Source organism: Lolium perenne, chromosome 6 (assembly GCF_019359855.2).
Source record: "Lolium perenne isolate Kyuss_39 chromosome 6, Kyuss_2.0, whole genome shotgun sequence".
Lineage (NCBI taxonomy): Eukaryota > Viridiplantae > Streptophyta > Magnoliopsida > Poales > Poaceae > Lolium > Lolium perenne.
In genome coordinates this window covers 127,575,694-127,598,407 of record NC_067249.2, presented here as the reverse complement: position 1 = coordinate 127,598,407, position 22,714 = coordinate 127,575,694, and positions in this window count along the sequence as shown.

Sequence of the window (22,714 nt, the reverse complement as noted above, 5' to 3'; positions counted from 1 at the left end):
AAAAGTATTAGGGAACATGCTTTAGATTTTGTTGCTATCTCCGAGACGGGCAAACAGAATTATTCAACAAGTTTTCTAAATCACCTTTCAGGCGGGGAGGACTTTACTTGGATATCCCGCCCGCCTCGGGGGTGTTCTGGTGGCTTATTAGTTGGGATCTGAACTTCGACTATGGAGATTTTAGATAATTCCGGAGGTGATTTGCATATCAAACTTCACATTCGGAATAAGTCTGATAACTTCATATGGAGTTTGGTTTCTATCTATGGGGCTGCTCAGGATGTTGATAAACCTGCTTTTCTTCCTGAGTTGGTAAATCGAGCAAAGAACAATTTGCATCCGATCATTATAGGAGGGGATTTTAACTTGCTTAGATACCCCTAGGAGAAGAGTAGAGGCATATTTGACACACATTGGCCTTTTTTTATTCAATGATGTCATTGATTTGAGAGAGGTTACAATGGCTGGGAGAGAGTTTACTTGGGCAAACAGTCTCTCTGAGCCTACGTACGAGAAGTTGGATTGCGTACTGATGGACTCAGATTGGAAATTTAAGTTCCCTCTAGTCTCGGTACGTGTTCTTCCTCGGATTGAAGTTTTGTCAGATCATGCTCCAATTTTATTAACTATTGGGATGCCATTACCGCAACGTAGACGTACGTTTAAATTTAAACTTGGATGGCTAAATCGGGATGGCTTCTCGGACATGGTTAAATTCATATGGGACAAGTCGGTTGCTTGGAACACCCCAATACAAAGGTGGAACAACAAACTACGTTCGATGTGTAGATACCTTAGAGGGTGGGCTAGGCACATGACTCAGCTTAAATAAGAGAAACTTAGCCTATCATCATATATTGATGAATTAGAGGCAATCGGCTGAGGTACGACTGCTAACTACGTAGGAGATTGAACTTAAAAGTCAATAATGCAAAGTTAGCCGGTTTGCTTCGGGAGGAGGAACTCAAATGGTACCACAGATCTAAGGCCTAGTTCTTGTTGGAAGGAGATTCGAATACGAGATACTTTCATAGTGTCGCCAATGGTTGACATAGAAAGAAACTCATTCATTCTCTAGTTTAGGAAGAGGGCCTTATCGTAGGTCGGGAGCAGCTCAAATCCTATATTACATCTTATTATAAAGGTCTGTTTGGCAATCTTGAGGAATCGAATGTATCCATGGATGAATCCAGGACTGATGATATTCCCCAAGTGGCTCCAGAAGAAAATGCTATTCTAACTGCCCCTTATTCTGAGGAGGAGATAAAGAAAGCGGTTTTTCTAATGGAACACAATAAGACACCAGGACCGGATGGTTTCTCGACTGAATTTTATCAGACCTTCTGGGATATAGTTAAGGCTGACTTGCTGAACCTGTTTGTTGAACTCCATGTGGGGCAGCTGGATCTGTTATGTATCAATTTCGGTGAAATCATTCTTTTACCAAAAGTAATCGATGTGGAACGGATTCAGCAATACAGACCGATATGTCTTCTAAATGTGTGTTTCAATTTTTTCACAAAAGTAGCTACTATTAGACTTAATTCAGTGGCATATCAAGTGGTGCGCCCATCTCAAATGGCTTTCATGCAAGGTAGATACATCCTAGATGGGGTTGTCACTTTGCATGAAACAATCCATGAGAAGCATGGCAAAAAGTTGAATGGGGTCATACTCAAAATAGACTTTAAAAAAGCCTATGATAAAGTTAAATATCTTTTCTTCAACAAACACTCAGGATGAAAGATTTTTTTGATGAGTGACGCGCTCTAATTAATAACTTTGTTTTTGGTGGTAGTGTTGCCATCAAAGTCAATGATGAAAATGGTAAATACTTCCAGACAAAAAATGGTTGAGGCAAGGTGATCCCCTATCCCCAAATGCTTTTTAACATTGTGACGGATATGCTTGCAATTATAATAGAGCGCGCTAAGATGGTTGGCCAAATTGACGGTATGGTTCCCCATTTGGTTGATGGGGGCTTGTCCATCCTTCAGTATGCCGATGATACAATTCTATTTATGGATCATGATTTGGCAAAGGCACGTAATCTGAAGTTAATTCTTTCAGCATTCGAGCAGTTGTCAGGTCTTAAGATTAAATTCCATAAAAGTGAATTGTTTTGTTTTTTCGATGCTAGAGACGACGCCAACCTTTATGCTGAGTTATTCGGATGTGGGCTTCGTTGTTTTCCAATTAGCTATCCTGGCATTCCGATTCATTATCGGAGACTAACGCTAGCTGAATGGAAAATAGTTGAAGAACGACTTCAGAAACGTCTTAGTTGTTGGAAAGAAAAGTTACTATCCCTTGGGGGGGGGAGAGATTAGTTCTCATAAATTCAGTGCTCACAAATATGGTAATGTATATGATTTCTTTCTTCCAGTTGTCCGGTGTCTTTCATAGATTGGATTATTTCCGATCAAGATTCTTTTGCCAAGGGGATAGTGAGAATAAAAAATACCGGTTGACAAAATGGAGTGTTGTATGCCGTCCAAAAGATCAAGGTGGACTTGGTGTTCATGATCTTGAAGTTAAAAAAAAGGTCTTGCTAGGAAAATGGTTGGCCAGGTTGTTAATGGAGGATGGTGTATGGCAACAACTACTGCGGAAAAGGTATGTAGGTTCAAAGGCGATCTCCCATGTTATTTGGAAACCGGGTACTCGCACTTCTGGGCTGGAGGACCGAGACCTATTTATGGAGGTATCTGTATGGTTGGAGAATACAGCCAAGGAGTTTATTTCCCAACATGGGTGGCTGCATAGCCGTAGGATAGAAGCCAATGGAGCTGCGGACTAGTTGGCTTATTTCCTTTCATTTTTTTTGTTTACCCCTTTTTGTTGGATACTGGATTCTTGAACAGCTGTGTGCATCTTAGTTATGCAGAGGCTGGGGGTAATGCTTGAAAAACTTCGAGTAATAAAGCGCCCTTTATAAAAAAAAAGAGTATATACCACTTCAAATTATGTACGATTTGGGGTGCCGTTCAGAAACATGTCCGGACCAATGGTTGGTTGCCCGAGCACCTACCATCCTTTTTTCGAACACTCAAATTTAATGGCGTAGCTCAAATTTCATTTAAATTTTACAACGGGATTTCAAAATAGTTGACCTAAATTCAAACTAAATTAAAATGAACCCAACCCTAAGCCTAGTTGCCGATGACAACGACGTTGGCCTCAGCCATAGACGCGCGGATGGTGGCCATGAGGACCGGCGTGTCCCCTAGATCCTTAGGATCATGTGGTGGCAACGGTTCGTTAGCCTCTAGGAAGGCACACTCATCGTCGGGCTCTTGCGACGCACTGATGGTGTCCATGCACTAGTAGAAAAAAGGCCTTTCGTTCGAAGCTATCCGGAGCATTACTCTCGGTCGTGTTTGGATCCGGGACTAATATAAGCATTAGTCTCAGTTCGAACGGCTAGGACGCCAAAAAGTATTGGTCTCCGGTTTGTAACGGGACCTTTCGTCCCGGTTGGAGACACCAACCGGGACTAAAGTGGTTGCGGCGGGATGCCTCTGATGCGAAAACCTTTTGGCTCCACCCCAACCCCCCCCCCCCCCCCCCACCCATCCCCACCCCCCACGTGGTTTGCCTTTACCCGGTTAACCAATTTTTAGATTCTCAAACTGCCTAAGGGAAGTATGAAAATTTCGGGTTTTAGGTTTTGCAAAAAAAATTAAACAAATTATTGTTATTTATTTATTCAAGATTATTACTACATCATTACTTTTGTTTATTAAAATAATTATTTGGAATTCAAACAATAAAGAAGTGTGACATCGTGACGAACAGGTTAATAGGATTGATATGATACTAGTATCAATAACGTGCGCGCGGAGCACTTGGAAGCGGGACGGAAGGAACTAAGAAGTTAAGCGTGCTAGTGCTGGAGCAGTCTGAGGATGTGTAACCAAGCGGGAAGTTTTACCATAAGTGAGCAATTTGACCTCAGATTAAGTGTAGTTAGAGATTAAACTAGCCAAATAACTGAAATACTAGAAATTTTGGAAAAATGGAGTGGAAAAAATTGAATAAAAAATAGCCATCATGGACTTTAGTCCCGGTTGGTGTTACAAACCGGAACTAAAGGTCCTTCGTCCCGGCGCGCGCACATAGCCCACGTGGAGGGGCCTTTAGTCCCGGTTCACAGCGCAACCAAGACGAGGGGGGGGGGGGCTTTAGTCCGGATTCCGTAGTCCGGGTTGCAAAACCGGGACCAAAGGCCCTTACCAATTAGGATAGAATTTCTTTTTTCTACTAGTGATGAGACCCGACTGGCTCATGCGATGCATGGATGGCTCTTGCAGCGTGTGGATAACGGATGCATGTAAAATGCATACATGAAGCTTGTAGTTTATTATACTAAAATCCTTACTATATTGCAATTTTATTATATTTACTGAGAATAACCTATTAATAGTTGTAAAACTGCATAAGTTCTTGTTTTAATCTTTGTTGTGTAGGAAATAGGCAAATACGGAAGGAAACAGGTCATTATCACTACAAGAAAAGTTCTGATAGACAACGTCTCAAAATCGTCCGCTAAGGGGTATTTTTCGTCGCCTATGGGCCTAACCCGACGATATGGGTTCTGTTGTGGAAACTGCGTCAGGCAAAGTCCTACGACGATTTTTTCGGTCCGTCGCGCTTGGGCGCCCTTCCGCCACGGAAAATCGGACCGTTGCCCAAGTGTTTCCGGGAGCCCGTTGACTGCTGACGTCATGCAACCGACACGTGCGTACGCCGTTAATCGCGATTAACGGCGTTAACAGCTGGAACCCCGTGGTAGATGGTAGGCCCACACGAGGCCTGCCACGTCTTAAGCGGGCCGGCCCATTAAGTTTGCGGGCCGGGCCGGTGACTTAGTTTGACCGGTCAACTATATAGCTGGGCTGGTCCATTAGTTACGTGGGCCGGGCCTAACCTCTAAGGTTGACTGGTCAAAACTTTAATGGGCCGGCCCACTAAGCATGTGGGCCGGGCCGAATGCACTCGTTTGACCGGTCAACAGGCAAAAGGGCCGGCCCACAAGACACGTGGGACCCACTTTCCTGTTATCGGGCCGGCCCATTTACCAAGTGGGGTCCACCTTAAAGCAATTGGGCCAGCCCAAGAAGGTATTTGGCCGGCCCAATTAGCACGTGGGTCCCACTTTCCTGCTATCGGGCCGGCCCATTTAGTACGTGGGGTCCACATTAGATCAAATGGGCTGGCCCAACAAGCCAGTGGGCCGGGCCAAAAGCACAGGTGGGTCCCACTTTCCTGTTAAAAGGCCAGCCCATTTAGTACGTGGGATCCACCATATAGCAAGTGGGCCGGCCCAACAAGATAGTGGGCCGGGCCAAAAACACAGGTGGGTCCCACTTTCCTGTTAAAGGGCCGGCCCATTTAGTATGTAGGGTCCACCATATAGCAAGTGGGCCGGCCCAGCAAGATAGTGGGCCGGGCCAAAAACACAGGTGGGTCCCACTTTCCTCTTAAAGGGTCGGCCCATTTAGTATGTGGGGTCCACCATATAGCAAGTGGGCCGGCCCAACAAGATAGTGGGCCGGGCCAAAAGCACAGGTGGATCCCACTTTCCTGTTAAAGGGCCGGCCTATTTAGTATGTGGGGTCCACCATATAGCAAGTGGGCCGGCCCAACACGCTAGTGGGCCGGGCCAAAAGCACAGGTGGGTCCCACTTTCATCTTAAAGGGCCGGCCCATTTAGTATGTGGGGTCCACCATGTAGCAAGTGGGCCGGCCCAACAAGATAGTGGGCTGGGCCAAAAGCACAGGTGGGTCCCACTTTCCTGTTAAAGGGCCGGCCCATTTAGTATGTAGGGTCTGATGCGTGTGGTTGGCACGTCCGTTGGGAACCCCAAGAGGAAGGTGTGATGCGCACAGCGGCAAGTTTCCCTCAGTAAGAAACCAAGGTTTAATCGGACCAGTAGGAGTCAAGAAGCACGTTGAAGGTTGATGGCGGCGAGATGTAGTGCGGCGCAACACCAGTGATTCCGGCGCCAACGTGGAACCTGCACAACACAACCAAGATACTTTGCCCCAACGAAACAGTGAGGTTGTCAATCTCACCGGCTTGCTGTAACAAAGAGTTAACCGTATTGTGTGGAAGATGATTGTTTGCAGAAAACAAGAGAACAAGATTGCGATGGATTGTATTTCAAGAAAGAGAATTGGACCGGGGTCCACAGCTTCACTAGAGGTGTCTCTCCCATAAGACGAAACGACATGTTGGGTGAACAAATTACAGTTGGGCAATTGACAAATAAAGAGAGCATGACCATGCACATACATATCATGATGAGTATAGTGAGATTTAATTGGGCATTACGACAAAGTACATAGACCGTCATCCAACTGCATCTATGCCTAAAAAGTCCACCTTCAGGTTATCATCCGAACCCCCTCCAGTATTAAGTTGCTAACAACAGACAATTGCATTAAGTATTGCGCGTAATGTAACTAGTGACTACATCCTTGAACATAGCACTAATGTTTTATCCCTAGTGGCAACAGCACATCCATAACCTTAGAGGTTCTTGTCACCCCTCCAGATTCACGGAGACATGAACCCACTATCGAGCATAAATACTCCCTCTTGGAGTTACTAGCATCAACTTGGCCAGAGCATCTACTAATAACGGAGAGCATGCAAGATCATAAACAACACATAAGCATAACTTTGATAATCAACATAACAAGTATTCTCTATTCATCGGATCCCAACAAACGCAACATATAGAATTACAGATAGACGATCTTGATCATGTTAGGCAGCTCACAAGATCCGACAATGATAGCACAATGGGGAGAAGACAACCATCTAGCTACTGCTATGGACCCATAGTCCAGGGGTAGACTACTCACACATCACACCGGAGGCGACCATGGCGGCGTAGAGTCCTCCGGGGAGATGATTCCCCTCTCCGGCAGGGTGCCGGAGGCGATCTCCTGGATCCCCCGAGATGGGATCGGCGTTGGCGGCGTCTCTGGAAGGTTTTTCGTATCGTGGTTCTCGGTACTGGGGGTTTCGTCACGGAGACTTTTTATAGGCGGAAGGGCAGGTCAAGAGGCGGCACGGGGGCCCCACACCACAGGGCCGCGCGGCCAAGGGGGGGGGGCCGCGCCGCCCTAGGGTGTGGCCCCCTCGTCGCCCCTCTTCGTCTCTCCTTCGGACTTCTGGAAGCTTCGTGGAAAAATAGGCCCCTGGGCTTTGATTTCGTCCAATTCCGAGAATATTTCCTTACTAGGATTTCTGAAACCAAAAACAGCAGAACAAGAATCGGCACTTCGGCATCTTGTTAATAGGTTAGTTCCAGAAAATGCACGAATATGACATAAAGTGTGCATAAAACATGTAGATAACATCAATAATGTGGCATGGAACATAAGAAATTATCGATACGTCGGAGACGTATCAGCATCCCCAAGCTTAGTTCTGCTCGTCCCGAGCAGGTAAAATGATAACACAGATAATTTCTGGAGTGACATGCCATCATAATCTTGATCATACTATTTGTAAAGCATATGTAGTGAATGCAGCGATCGAAACAATGTATATGACATGAGTAAACAAGTGAATCATATAGCAAAGACTTTTCATGAATAGCACTTCAAGACAAGCATCAATAAGTCTTGCATAAGAGTTAACTCATAAAGCAATAATTCAAAGTAGAGATATTGAAGCAACACAAAAGAAGATTAAGTTTCAGCGGTTGCTTTCAACTTGTAACATGTATATCTCATGGATATTGTCAACATAGAGTAATATAATAAGTGCAATAAGCAAGTATGTAGGAATCAATGCACAGTTCACACAAGTGTTTGCTTCTTGAGGTGGAGAGAAATAGGTGAACTGACTCAACATTGAAAGTAAAAGAATGGTCCTCCATAGAGGAAAAGCATCGATTGCTATATTTGTGCTAGAGCTTTGATTTTGAAAACATGAAACAATTTTGTCAACGGTAGTAATAAAGCATATGCATCATGTAAATTATATCTTATAAGTTGTAAGCCTCATGCATAGCGTACTAATAGTGCCCGCACCTTGTCCTAATTAGCTTGGACTACCGGATCATCACAATGCATTGTTTTTACCAAGTGTCACAAAGGGGTACCTCTATGCCGCTTTGTACAAAGGTCTAAGGAGAAAGCTCGCATTGGATTTCTCGCTATTGATTATTCTTCAACTTAGACATCCATACCGGGACAACACAGGACAACGAGATAATGGACTCCTCTTTTATGCATAAGCATATAACAACAATTAATAATTTTCTCATTTGAGATTTGAGGATTATTGTCCAAAACTGAAACTTCCACCATGGAGCATGGCTTCGGTTATCGGCCCGATGTTCTTCTCTAACATATGCATGCTTGACCATATGGTGGTAGATCTCTCTTGCTTCAGACAAGACGAACATGCATAGCAACTCACATGAAATTCAACCAATGAATAGTTGATGGCGTCCCCGATAAACATGGTTATCGCACAACAAGCAACTTAATAAGAGATAAAGTGCATAATGACATATTCAATACCACAATAGTTTTTAAGCTATTTGTCCCATGAGCTATATATTGCATAGGTGAATGATGGAATTTTAAAGGTAGCACTCAAGCAATTTACTTTGGAATGGCGGAAAATACCATGTAGTATAGGTAGGTATGGTGGACACAAATGGCATAGTGGTTGGCTCAAGTATTTTGGATGCATGAGAAGTATTCCCTCTCGATACAAGGTTTAGGCTAGCAAGGCTTATTTGAAACAAACACAAGGATGAACCGGTGCAGCAAAACTCACATAAAAGACATATTGAAAACATTATAAGACTCTACACCGTCTTCCTTGTTGTTCAAACTCAATACTAGAAATTATCTAGACCTTAGAGAAACCAAATATGCAAACCAAATTTTAGCATGCTCTATGTATTTCTTCATTAATGGGTGCAAAGCATATGATGCAAGAGCTTAATCATGAGCACAACAATTGCCAAGTATCACATTACCCAAGACATTAATAGCAATTACTACATGTATCATTTTCCAATTCCAACCATATAACAATTTAACGAAGGACAAACTTCGCCATGAATACTATGAGTAGAAACCAAGGACATACTTGTCCATATGCTACAGCGGAGCGTGTCTCTCTCCCATAAAGTGAATGCTAGGATCCATTTTATTCAAACAAAACAAAAACAAAAACAAACCGACGCTCCAAGAAAAAGCACATAAGATGTGATGGAATAAAAATATAGTTTCATGGGAGGAACCTGATAATGTTGTCGATGAAGAAGGGGATGCCTTGGGCATCCCCAAGCTTAGACGCTTGAGTCTTCTTGATATATGCAGGGGTGAACCACCGGGGCATCCCCAAGCTTAGAGCTTTCACTCTCCTTGATCATGTTGCATCATACTCCTCTCTTGATCCTTGAAAACTTCCTCCACACCAAACTCGAAACAACTCATTAGAGGGTTAGTGCAAATTATAAATTGACATATTCAGAGGTGACACAATCATTCTTAACACTTCTGGACATTGCATAATGCTACTGGACATTAATGGATCAAAGAAATTCATCCAACATAGCGAAAGAGGCAATGCGAAATAAAAGGCAGAATCTGTCAAAACAGAACAGTTCGTATTGACGAATTTTAAAATGGCACCAGACTTGCTCAAATGAAAATGCTCAAATTGAATGAAAGTTGCGTACATATCTGAGGATCATGCACGTAAATTGGCATAATTTTCTGAGCTACCTACAGGGAGGTGGACCCAGATTCGTGACAGCAAAGAAATCTGGAACTGTGCAGTAATCCAAATCTAGTACTTACTTTTCTATCAACGGCTTAACTTGGCACAACAAAACACAAAACTAAGATAAGGAGAGGTTGCTACAGTAGTAAACAACTTCCAAGACACAAAATAAAAACAAAGTACTGTAGGTAAAAACATGGGTTGTCTCCCATAAGCGCTTTTCTTTAACGCCTTTCAGCTAGGCGCAGAAAGTGTGTATCAAGTATTATCGAAGGGTGGTACTTCTACAGCGGGGTGTGGGCTTTTCTCAACCAGGCATAGTATATTGGATACATAAGTTTTAGCATCCCCCTTTTCATTAGTCTTAGGCGTGCTACTCTCATCGAACAAATTTTCAGGAACAAGCCAAGCATAGTTATTTTCTAGTGCATCATTCATAGCTAGGAGCTTACATGGTATTGGTGCTTTGATCTCCCCTCCATCATCAATATTATTAGTGTATCTTATTCTATCCATATCCATCTTTTCAAGGAGACTAACAAAATTAGTGGGAGAACCAAGCATATTAAATTTAGCAAACACCTTTCTAGCTTCTCTTGCTAGATCACCAAATTCTCTAAGAAGGGTTTCTAATACAAAATCTTTCTTTTCCCCCTCTTCCATATCACCAAGTGTGAAAAACATGTGTTGGATTATAGGATTAAGATTGACAAATTTAGTTTCCAACAGGCGAACTAAATGCGCAGCAGCAATTTCATAAGTAGGCGCAAGGTCTACCAAGTGTCTATCTTCAAAATTTTCAATAGTACTAACATGATTGAAAAATTCTTCTATATTATTTCTCCCAACTATAGACCCACGTCCTACTGGTATGTTTTTTGTAGTAAAATTAAAAGGAAACATGACGAATAAAGTAAAGTAAATGCGAGTAAACTAATTTTTTTGTGTTTTTGATATAGCAAACAAGATAGCAAGTAAAGTAAAACTAGCAACTAATTTTTTTTGTATTTTGATTTAGTGCAGCAAACAAAGTAGTAAATAAAACTAAGCAAGACAAAAACAAAGTAAAGAGATTGAGAAGTGGAGACTCCCCTTGCAGCGTGTCTTGATCTCCCCGGCAACGGCGCCAGAAATTTGTTGCTGGCGCAAAGTTGACGTGGGAGTTAGAAATCTTTGTGGTGTAACTTTTCTTCAGTTCCCCGGCAACGGCGCCAGAAATTTGCTTGATGCGTGTGGTTGGCACGTCCGTTGGGAACCCCAAGAGGAAGGTGTGATGCGCACAGCGGCAAGTTTCCCTCAGTAAGAAACCAAGGTTTAATCGGACCAGTAGGAGTCAAGAAGCACGTTGAAGGTTGATGGCGGCGAGATGTAGTGCGGCGCAACACCAGTGATTCCGGCGCCAACGTGGAACCTGCACAACACAACCAAGATACTTTGCCCCAACGAAACAGTGAGGTTGTCAATCTCACCGGCTTGCTGTAACAAAGAGTTAACCGTATTGTGTGGAAGATGATTGTTTGCAGAAAACAGTAGAACAAGTATTGCAGTAGATTGTATTTCAGTAAAGAGAATTGGACCGGGGTCCACAGTTCACTAGAGGTGTCTCTCCCATAAGACGAACAGCATGTTGGGTGAACAAATTACAGTTGGGCAATTGACAAATAAAGAGAGCATGACCATGCACATACATATCATGATGAGTATAGTGAGATTTAATTGGGCATTACGACAAAGTACATAGACCGTCATCCAACTGCATCTATGCCTAAAAAGTCCACCTTCAGGTTATCATCCGAACCCCCTCCAGTATTAAGTTGCTAACAACAGACAATTGCATTAAGTATTGCGCGTAATGTAACTAGTGACTACATCCTTGAACATAGCACTAATGTTTTATCCCTAGTGGCAACAGCACATCCATAACCTTAGAGGTTCTTGTCACCCCTCCAGATTCACGGAGACATGAACCCACTATCGAGCATAAATACTCCCTCTTGGAGTTACTAGCATCAACTTGGCCAGAGCATCTACTAATAACGGAGAGCATGCAAGATCATAAACAACACATAAGCATAACTTTGATAATCAACATAACAAGTATTCTCTATTCATCGGATCCCAACAAACGCAACATATAGAATTACAGATAGACGATCTTGATCATGTTAGGCAGCTCACAAGATCCGACAATGATAGCACAATGGGGAGAAGACAACCATCTAGCTACTGCTATGGACCCATAGTCCAGGGGTAGACTACTCACACATCACACCGGAGGCGACCATGGCGGCGTAGAGTCCTCCGGGAGATGATTCCCCTCTCCGGCAGGGTGCCGGAGGCGATCTCCTGGATCCCCCGAGATGGGATCGGCGGCGGCGGCGTCTCTGGAAGGTTTTCCGTATCGTGGTTCTCGGTCCTGGGGGTTTCGTCACGGAGACTTTTTATAGGCGGAAGGGCAGGTCAAGAGGCGGCACGGGGGCCCCACACCACAGGGCCGCGCGGCCAAGGGGGGGCCGCGCCGCCCTAGGGTGTGGCCCCCTCGTCGCCCCTCTTCGTCTCTCCTTCGGACTTACGGAAGCTTCGTGGAAAAATAGGCCCCTGGGCTTTGATTTCGTCCAATTCCGAGAATATTTCCTTACTAGGATTTCTGAAACCAAAAACAGCGACAAAGAATCGGCACTTCGGCATCTTGTTAATAGGTTAGTTCCAGAAAATGCACGAATATGACATAAAGTGTGCATAAAACATGTAGATAACATCAATAATGTGGCATGGAACATAAGAAATTATCGATACGTCGGAGACGTATCAGGGTCCACCATATAGCAGGTGGGCCGGCCTAGCAAGATAGTGGGTCGGGCCAAAAACACAGGTGGGTCCCACTTTCCTCTTAAAGGGCCGGCCCATTTAGTATGTGGGGTCCACCACAAAAGCAATTGGGCTGGCCCAACTAGTTAGTGGGCCGGCCCAGTAGTTGGTGGGGTCCACCTTAAAGCAAGTGGGCCGGCCCAATTAGAGTGTGGGGTCCACCGTAAATCAAGTGGGCTAGCCCAATAAGTAAGTGGGCCAGCCCGTTTAGTTGCTGTTTATATGCCGGCATAATAGGCGCTTTAGGATTTTGCGGGCCGGCACATATGTGATTTCGCTTAATTGGGCCGTTTAAGGGATGGGAATTCGTGATTTAGATACTGAGAATATTTACGCAGCATTGATTTCTGTCAGATAGCCTCACTTACCACAAGCACCAAAGAAAAAATGCGCGAAAGAACTATAAAAACTAACTAAATATTACATCAGCTGCAAGGCTTTGAAAAAATATTACAGAACCCAGAGAAATTGAATGGTAATTAAACCTAGCAATACAATGAAGCGATCAGGCAATCTTTTAAGTTGTCCATGCAGCACCTATATCTGAAACAAAGACATTACAAGTTAAGACAGCAACAATGGAAAGGCAAAGACACTACAATATTGTTTGCCAAAGAATTTGGAACTCATCATTTCGTCATTATAACAAGATCATTGTAATGCGCACAATAAGCAAACAAAGAGTGCATGCCGTATACCAACAGCCAATATAATAGAGCATGTTAGAATGAAACAGCAGACTTACTACTGTCGAGTCCCATGCAAACCAACATGTTCAGGGAGTACAAAATTGGCATGAACAACATAGTAGCAGGCTATAAATTTTGTAACAACGACTGAGCAAGATGAAGTTATGATGGCTACATCTACGAGCGAGGAATGTAAACCAAAAATAGAAGTTACGATGGCAAAAGCTAAAGAGGAGGGAATGTGAACCAACATGTGCCAAGTGCAATTACTTCATTTTGGCCGTGAACTAAATAATACTCCTGAACTTATAGTGAAGGGGATGCAAATCAAGATGTTTCGGGATATAAACTTGTAATGAGCAACACATAGAGGATAGTTAATGCTGGAGCTTAGGATGGACCAGATACAGAATATAGTGGGATCACCTGTGAACTTGCATAAGAGGGAATGCAAACCAATATGTTCAGCATTCCATATGTGAGCGTCATGCCAAGTCAGAGAAACAAGTCAATAATGCATCTTTTGAAGAACAAGATGGCACGCAAAATTATTATCTAGTAGTATGACAAGTTTATTTGTACTACAGGCTAGATAGCAGAGTGATAGCATGCCAAACTAAGTCCTTACTTTGTTAGCTTACAATGAACTAGATACAAAACAATGGCATCACCTGTAGTACAGGGAATGCAAGCCAACATGTTCATGGAGTAAAAAATTGGCACAAACAACATAGTAGCAGGCCATAATTTTTGTAACAACGACTGAGCAAGATAAAGTTATGATGGCTAGATCTACTGAGCAGGGAATGTAAACCAAATATAGAAGTTACGATGCCAAAAGCTATAGAGCAGGGAATGCGAACCAACATGTGCAATTACTTAAAATTGGCCATGAACTAAATAATAGCAGGATGTTACTATAATACCTATAATTTTTGTTACAACGACCTAGGAAGATTGAAGTTATGATGGCTACATCTACGAAGCAGGAATGCAAACCAAAATGTTCAATCGCTTAAAGTTAGCAATGAACTAGAAAATAGCAAGGTGTTACGGTCATAGCTAGGAATGAACTAAAAGAGCTTCAGACAAACAAGCATCTGAACCCAGAACATGGCGCTAAAACAAGGGACTTACATTAGGAGAAGCACTCTGTGGGAGTCACAGCAGATCTTCCTGGGGTTGATAGATCCGGTGATGAAGTACGCTACATGTGCTACTTGGGGTTGGAGAGACGGCCATTACACTTCATGGTTACTCATCTCATCTGCAAAAACGTAACGGCGCGTCGTTAGCACAAACAGGTTCCCCCAAGATTAAACAAGAACTTGCAGGCAAGCAATAGAAAAGCGACAGTAGAAGAGTTTAGATCATGCACGGCGCCGATGAAGCAGATCCGGTTCATGCACAGCGGTGTCGGTGAGCAAGATCCGATGCGGTGGACGACGGATCCGGCAAAGCGGCTCCGGTGGGATGGACGATACCGCAGCTGAAGCGACTGCGGTAGACTGCTGGATGAGCATATGGTTTCGAGGTTCGGCGGGGATGATCCGGTCCGGTTGATGACGGCGTCGATGAAGCGGCTCCGGCAGGCAGCCGGATGACAAGGATCGCGAGGCCTCGGGTAGGCCAGGGAAGTCCGGCGGGAATGTTCCGGTGCGGTGGTCGTGGAGGTGGGAGAGAGAGAGAGAGACTTGGGAAGTTCCGGTGGGTGTGGTCTCAGAGGAGAGACTGAGGGGAATGAATTTTTTTTCGGTTAGTTTCCGGGGCTAGGGAGGTGGTGATCGAAACAAATGACGGGTAGACCCCCCACCAACCGACTTATACATGGACATTGTTGTCATCTTTACGAGGGTAGAATGGGAAGTTAGAAGCGTGTGAAATATTTGTATTTTTCGGGCGGGAAGTTTTGCCGCTGGAATGAGATTTCGAATTTGGCTACAGTGCAAGTAATACAAAAATATGAGACCGTACTAGTACGGCCAAATGTCACATCAAGTCATCATCACGTTGAAAATTAGCATCATTAAAAAGTGCTTTTCAATACGAATCCAACGATACTAATTACATACGGAGTATAATATAATCAAGATTGTGTTGCTCAATTTTTATTGTCAAAGTTCGTCTTGGAATACGCGTGGGCCTTATTCCTTGGGACGGAGGTAGTACTTACCACTATGACTAGTCTAATATAAAAATGGTAGACCATGCGAAGTAGCTCTGCTCAGGCATTTATTCCCAGCGATCATATCAAGCCATTATCACAAACAAAATCAGTTACTCCCAATACCTCCGAACTGCAATTCAAAAATGCCTCTGAAATATTTCAGAGTTAATTGGCTAGTGGTTTTGCAGCTCAACTGATTTTGAGTTTGAGAGTGGCTACAGTCGAAGCTATATCTGTATCTGTCCATCTATATCTATATCTGTCCACCTATCCACTATATATAAAAAAAATCTTAGTTTTTGAAATCAGATAAGCCATCACCATGATGCACAAGCAATTATTGGCCGTTGGCACATCAGTTCTCCAACGCTTGATCCAACGGTCAAAGTTCCCTTTTTTAAGAGAACGGTCAAAATTCATTTGATTCGCTCGGGAACTTTGCGCGCCAAAACGAGTCTGACGAAGAGTTCTCACGGATGCGCCTTGGCGATACATTGAATGCATATCGTGCAAGGTCAAAAAAAAATGCAAATATTGCAGGATCATATGTGGCTCCTATGAGCTGAAGTACTCCATGAAACCATGAACATACATGTAGATGGGAATCCCATGTAGATGATCTGAAGAACGACCCGCTGCATCTTTCACAAATCCATCTACATGACATCATAAACTTTAATTAGGAAGCAGCCACTTAACAATCATTGCCCAAAATCTAACGGGTTCGACAATAAGCTGGTAATTCTCTATTATATATAAACACCAAAAAAATAAATTAGCAAGTAAGAAAGGAGTGTCAATGCCACCAGGACCTACAAAAAAAGGGAATTAGCACTTTGTAATCTCTTTGTTTTAACACATACGTTCTGCTCAGGAATCCAGGGCCTAGGGTCACATCAAGTCATAATCAGAACCAAAGTCGGTTCCCATGTTCTCCAATTCAAAATGCGTACAAAATATTTCAGTGTGTGAAATAATTGTATTCGATAGGCAGGAGGTAAATGCTACAGTGTTGAGATTTTGAATTAGACGGTTGTTAAGCTATTGATTATAATTGTATTTGAGTAGCATACATAAGTATCTTTGTTCACAACATGCCTCTACAGAAGCAGGAACAGCTGTTGAGTTGCAGCACAACACAAAGGAGAAGCCACTGTTCCGTTCATTGCCCTCAATACAGCGATGAATGAACCAGACCAGTTGACAAGCTTCTAGACCTGGACTATATGTAGAAAGCTGGAAACCAATGGATCACAGAAAATCATCAGTGTCAAGCTTTAATGCACTAGCCAACACGACCAAAAGTCCGAACTGATGGAAAGAGCTAGGCAATCCACTTTATACATCTCAACATAGCCAACCCAACAAAAAGTCCAAACTGACAGAAAGGGCTTGACCGGGAGAAGAGAAGAGAAGGTTTGCGAAAGCGATGACTCGAACTTGAGACTATGGGCTCTGATACCATGTCAAGCTTCATCCACAAGCCAACGGAACCACAAGTCAGAACTGATGGAAAGGGCTAGGTAATCCACTTATAATATTAACAATCAGCAGGGTTCCGGTTGAAAAAAAATCCACATCACAACAAGGAAACGACCACCAAGATCATAGCAATTGCAGATAAATGCACCTATGAAATATGCTCAGACTAAGGAACCATTTTACAAGACCAAGATACTGACCTGTCACTGTCCCCGTTCATCTCCAATTATCTAGCAGATACTCTTCTTACTACTTACTAGCATTCCTAACCTGCTCCAGTAGGGCCTCCTTCTGTGCTGCTATCGTTCTAAAATTGTCGACTTCTAGTCTTAGCGCAGCTGATGCAGCTCGTTCTACTTGGAGTTGCTCCTCTAGAACTTGAGCATGCAAATACTTTGACTTGGACATGGACTTGCACTTCACCAGTCCAGCATTCCGTAAGAAAGTGTTTTTGGCAATGCCTTTCTTTTTTATTGCCATGGAAAATGCCTTCACACATTCTTCATCGGTTTTTTCCAGACCATTTTTACCGGGTTTTGCCATCTCTAATTTCATATCTTCCTGCAAAAAATTCAGTTCGTACACATGTGTAAACATGATAGTTACTACAGAGAAACTTGCTGATAGTAGATTTATCATGTGTATGACCTACTTTTATTCCTACAGTTTGGCATGTCTGATTCACATCACATGAATTTTAATAAACATCTATAATATCATATTGACATGTACTTTACTACTCCTACAAGTTGGGATGTGAGTCGTCACAAAATTTCAATCTTAGAGAAGACTTACAAGAACACTCTGTGCGACTTCTCCAATCACTTCAAGTTTGTTCTTCTGGCATGCTTCAAAAATCTCTGGCAGAGTCATCTCTTTATTTGGTTCCCTTTTACTTGCATTATGTAACATCTGCATTTTAGTACTACCATTTATAAATCGAATAACGCGGTTGAAATGGAGGATCATAAATTCATAATATAAGCTGCACACTGGTGTATATACTCTGCATGATCTTTTACTAAAATATTTCTAAATAGCAGTATAAAACAACATGTCCTTACTTTTTGCCGAATGTGCACTATAAGGTTACGAGATCCCGTACGGCTAGGTAAAAGTAGTTTACCGCGGTTTTTCTGATTCTGTTTAGCCAAATTCTGCAAAAAGGAGACTAGTGAGACACTGCTATAAATAAGAATCCAAGATGTGATCTGGTATCAGTATTACAAATCATACCATATTCTTTGGATCAGACCAGTGCTTCACAAGATCTCCCCACTGTTTGTCAGTCATTTGCTTAAGAGGAGATCTAGTTGGAACACTCCCAGTAATCTTTCCAGTGAAGTATTTCTTCTTTAGCCTTTCGCGATCTTGCGCAGATGCATCTGAGAATAGACTGTTGAGAACATGCTTTACTTCCTCTTGGTCATCATCGAACTCGAACCTTAACTGTTCACAACAATATAAACCGTTGGTGCGATATGCATAGAGCCAACAATAAGCTAGAAGGAACGGGACGTGCCAATGTGGTATACTAGTATGAGTAACATTACCAAGAGAAAGATGACTTACGTGTAACCTGTGCACTAATTTTTCAAAATGCGCAGAGGTGTCTACGTGCTCTTTCCATGTTGGGAAGATAGGAATTTCATTCCTGACGAAAATTCCTACATCCGATGCTAATTTACAAGATTCTTCTGGGTCTAGTGGCCTTCTGCCACCTACGATAGATGAAAGGCGAAATCTTGATTCCATCCCAGCAAGCTTAGCTACGAACATTTTCCTTACTGTTGGGCCCCTCGTTTTTCTTGATCGTGGTGCAACTACAAAGTTAAGCATTACATCAAGCTATCAAGGTAGATATATATTTTTATATATACATATTTATCTATAAAGTATAACTTTATAACGGAGAATGAAACTATAAGCATTGGAAAATGTACCTTCTTCGGTGTGGGGCTCATCCTCATTGGAGTTGTCTATGGCAGGATTGGCGGGACTAATATGGGTCAGTGGGAGATCATCAACAGTTTGTTGATGTTGTGCTAGCAGTGTTTGGCCAGTTGTGGTTGTGTCAGCTGGGACTGGTACAGTGTGTCCTTGGGCAGTATTTCCTACCACAGCTACTTCTGATCCCAATTGTGGCTGAGAAGTTGCCGTGGAAACTGGTTCTGCTGCCAATTGTGGTTGAGAAGTTGCTGTGGAAACTGGTTCTGCTGCCAATTGTGGCTGAGAAGTTGCTGTGGAAAATGGTTCTGCTGCCGATTGTCGCTGGTTGACTGGATTGGTAACAGGTGGTTGATTCAACCGCTTGGGGTGTTCACCACGTTTTTTTATTTCAGTACTCTTAGCATTTACGTTATTTTCTTCAACTAGTGCCATGAATCGCTGAGACTGTCTAGTAGCAGAAGCAGATTTCTTTTTTGGTTGCAGCTGTTCTATCACCGATTCAGTTGCCTGTTGAAAGGTCATCCTCTCATTGGTGGTTCCTGCGAAATTCTTACTTGAAGCTGCAGATTTCTAGCACACATAAACGATATTTCAGTCTATAGAAGTGCCATATATGATGATATGCAAATGGAATAGAATGAAGAACAGTAAAGGATGACGTGCATGCTGAAACATATATATGATGTGTTAAGGAGACCTAGAGGTGGCATGTGAACATGTTTGGTGGGATTCAGGATACAAGTATACAACACATGGAAGTTGCAACAGATATCTCAAAGTAAAAAAACATAAATCACCTGGTGGGGTTGAGGAGAATGGTCAGGCAAGACATCTTCCTGAGTCAGCTCTCCAAGAGGCTCAGCAGGATCAAATTGTGAATCATAACATTGTTCTTTATCTTTGGGGAGGGGAAAGGGTTCTTCTCTGATTTTGTTCAGGTTTGCACTAGAGGCAATAGCGTTACAAATGTTTGTGCCCACACGGCTTGCAAATCTCCTACATATCTTCCGTCTCCGTTCCTCTTTTAATTCATTCTGTAGTGCAATAATATCTAGCATGCATTATTTCTTTTTTGGTTGCAGCTATTCTATCACCGATTCAGTTGCCTGTTGAAAGGTCTTCCTCTCATTGGTGGTTCCTGCGAAATTCTTACTTGAAGCTGCAGATTTCTAGCACACATAAACGATATTTTAGTCTACAGAAGTGCCATATATGATGATATGCAAATGGAATAGAATGAAGAACAGTAAAGGATGACGTGCATGCTGAAACATATATATGATGTGTTAAGGAGACCTAGAGGTGGCATGTGAACATGTTTGGTGGGATTCAGGATACAAGTATACAACACATGGAAGTTGCAACAGATATCTCAAAGTAAAAAAACAGAAATCACCTGGTGGGGTTGAGGAGAATGGTCAGGCAAGACATCTTCCTGAGTCAGCTCTCCAAGAGGCTCAGCAGGATCAAATTGTGAATCATAACATTGTTCTTTATCTTTGGGGAGGGGAAAGGGTTCTTCTCCGATTTTGTTCAGGTTTGCACTAGAGGCAATAGCGTTACAAATGTTTGTGCCCACGCGGCTTGCAAATCTCCTACATATCTTCCGTCTCCGTTCCTCTTTTAATTCATTCTGTAGTGCAATAATATCCAGCATGCATTACAAAAAAAATGCTAATGAGATGGCGGTGCAAGTAAGAAAAAAAATACTTTTCGAAAGCACCTGCATAACGAAAGCGGCCATATCAACCTTCTTGGGAGTGGGCGCGTGTACGCTTTGGTTTCCTGCCGTGGACCATGGAGTCGCTTTGTGTACCCATCTCTCCAGTCCGGTGGATGGAAGGAGTCGGGGATTAAGATACGAGAACCCGGCGATGGTGAATGTCGCTGACAAGGCGGCGGTGGAAGTCGGCTACGGAGGAGCTCGTATGGTACAGTGGTCGTCGGTGGGGGTGGGGGAAGGTGGAAGCTACTCCGGCTTGCTAAAAAGCAAGGGAGACGGTGGAACGTCGTCGGTCACTACGGTGGCCGATGAGAAGACAGTAGTGCTGGTGTGGGAGTGGGATAGTGGGCCGGCGCCGGCGCCGGCGTGTGAGATGATCCGGTGGGTCATGCAAGGTGGAAGCGTGAGAGAGAGAGATGCGGGGTTCGGCGCCGCCGGTGATAGGTCTGAATTGAGCGGTCCGGGGGGATAAGATCGGCACTGTACTTATTTCACATCGCTTTGAATTTTGGAAGCGGGGGGGATTTCGGCGGGAATTTTGGGGCAGAGTTGAAATTATTATTACTGGTTGGTGGAAAACTGTAGAACCCTAGCCTACGAAATCCCAGGTCTGAAGCTGAGGGCCCTTTTGTTGTGGCTTTTTTTGGCTTTTTGGCTTTGGCAAAAGCCAAAAAAAGCACCTAAAGCCAAAAAAAAAAGGATCTTTTCTTTTGGCTTCCAAAATCCAAAAGCCAAAAAGGCAAAAAAAAAAAAGGCACAACAAAAGGGCCCTGAGTAGGTTCGGGGTCAAGGGGATATGCTTGTTGGTTCTTGGGTGCATATGATCTCTTTATTTCGAAATTCATCTTCTATACATTTTGAAATGTCAAAAAAGAATAAAACGAAAAATGCATGTGTACTTCTTCGCTTGCTATATACACATAAAATATTTCAATGGAAAATCGAATAGTAATTTGGGCTATGTAAAAAAGAGTTACTCCGTAAAAAAATTGTGCTAACCATAAGGCTTTTTATGAGACATGTTTTCTCTCTTTTTTTACATCGACCATGAAAAAAACTTGTTTTTTTACATCAACCATGAAAAATACTTTTTTTACATCGACCATGAAAAATACTAGGGATTTGCTAAAGTTATATTTTCCATCTTGTACACAATTAAAAATATCTTTAAAACAAACAAATCTCTAATGTCTAGGTGTACCATCTCTACTAGTAGTATATACTAGTAAATTGCACGTGCCTTGCACGTGAGAGCTCTTTTTTTTAGTGAAACAACTTCGATGCAATAAGAATTCGATCTTTTTTTAACAAAGGAGGTGGGCCCAAGGGCTTGGATACCATTAAGTGCAACAGAGGGGTACATATTACAGATTGCAGTCAACAGTCACTTGGGTTGAAAGCGAATGCAAGCCCGCCTACATGATAGCAGGATTTTGTGAAGCTTTTTAACTTAATTGGTCAAACATGCGAAGCATGTGCCATTTACTTGTACAATTTTATCGGAAAAAAAATACTTGTACAAGCTAGTTCCCCTAAGTACTACCAGCACATAAGTAAACAAAAGAACCAGGGACATCATCAACTGAAACAACAATCTATTCATATAGCGGCTCTTGCATCACCCTTTTAAAATCATCTACCTGCAAAGATGAGTGCAGAGTTTCTGCTCGTGCTTTCACCTGTTCCAAGATCGTCCAGTTGATCTCATGGACATCTGCATCAGCCAAAGCGGTAACCAAATTGCCAGCCACTAGCTTCTGCAGATCAGCAAGATGTAGGCCATCTTGAATTGTAGAATTCCATCCTCGGTTCATTTCTTTGTTCCGCCAAGTGGCCACATCCAAGTCCTTTTGAAGACGCCTAATCTTAGCTTCCCCAGTGCCACATCCTTCTGTTTTGTTCCTCCAAACGTTTGCATCACTGGAACTCTGGACATCTGTGCTACAATGCTGCTTGGCAGGGACATGAGCAGTCACTTGCTTCTGCGATTTGCCATGCATTAAATCAATCAGCAGATTAAAAGGAAATATGTTGGTTGATTCATGTCACCACTTTGAGCAACCCATGAG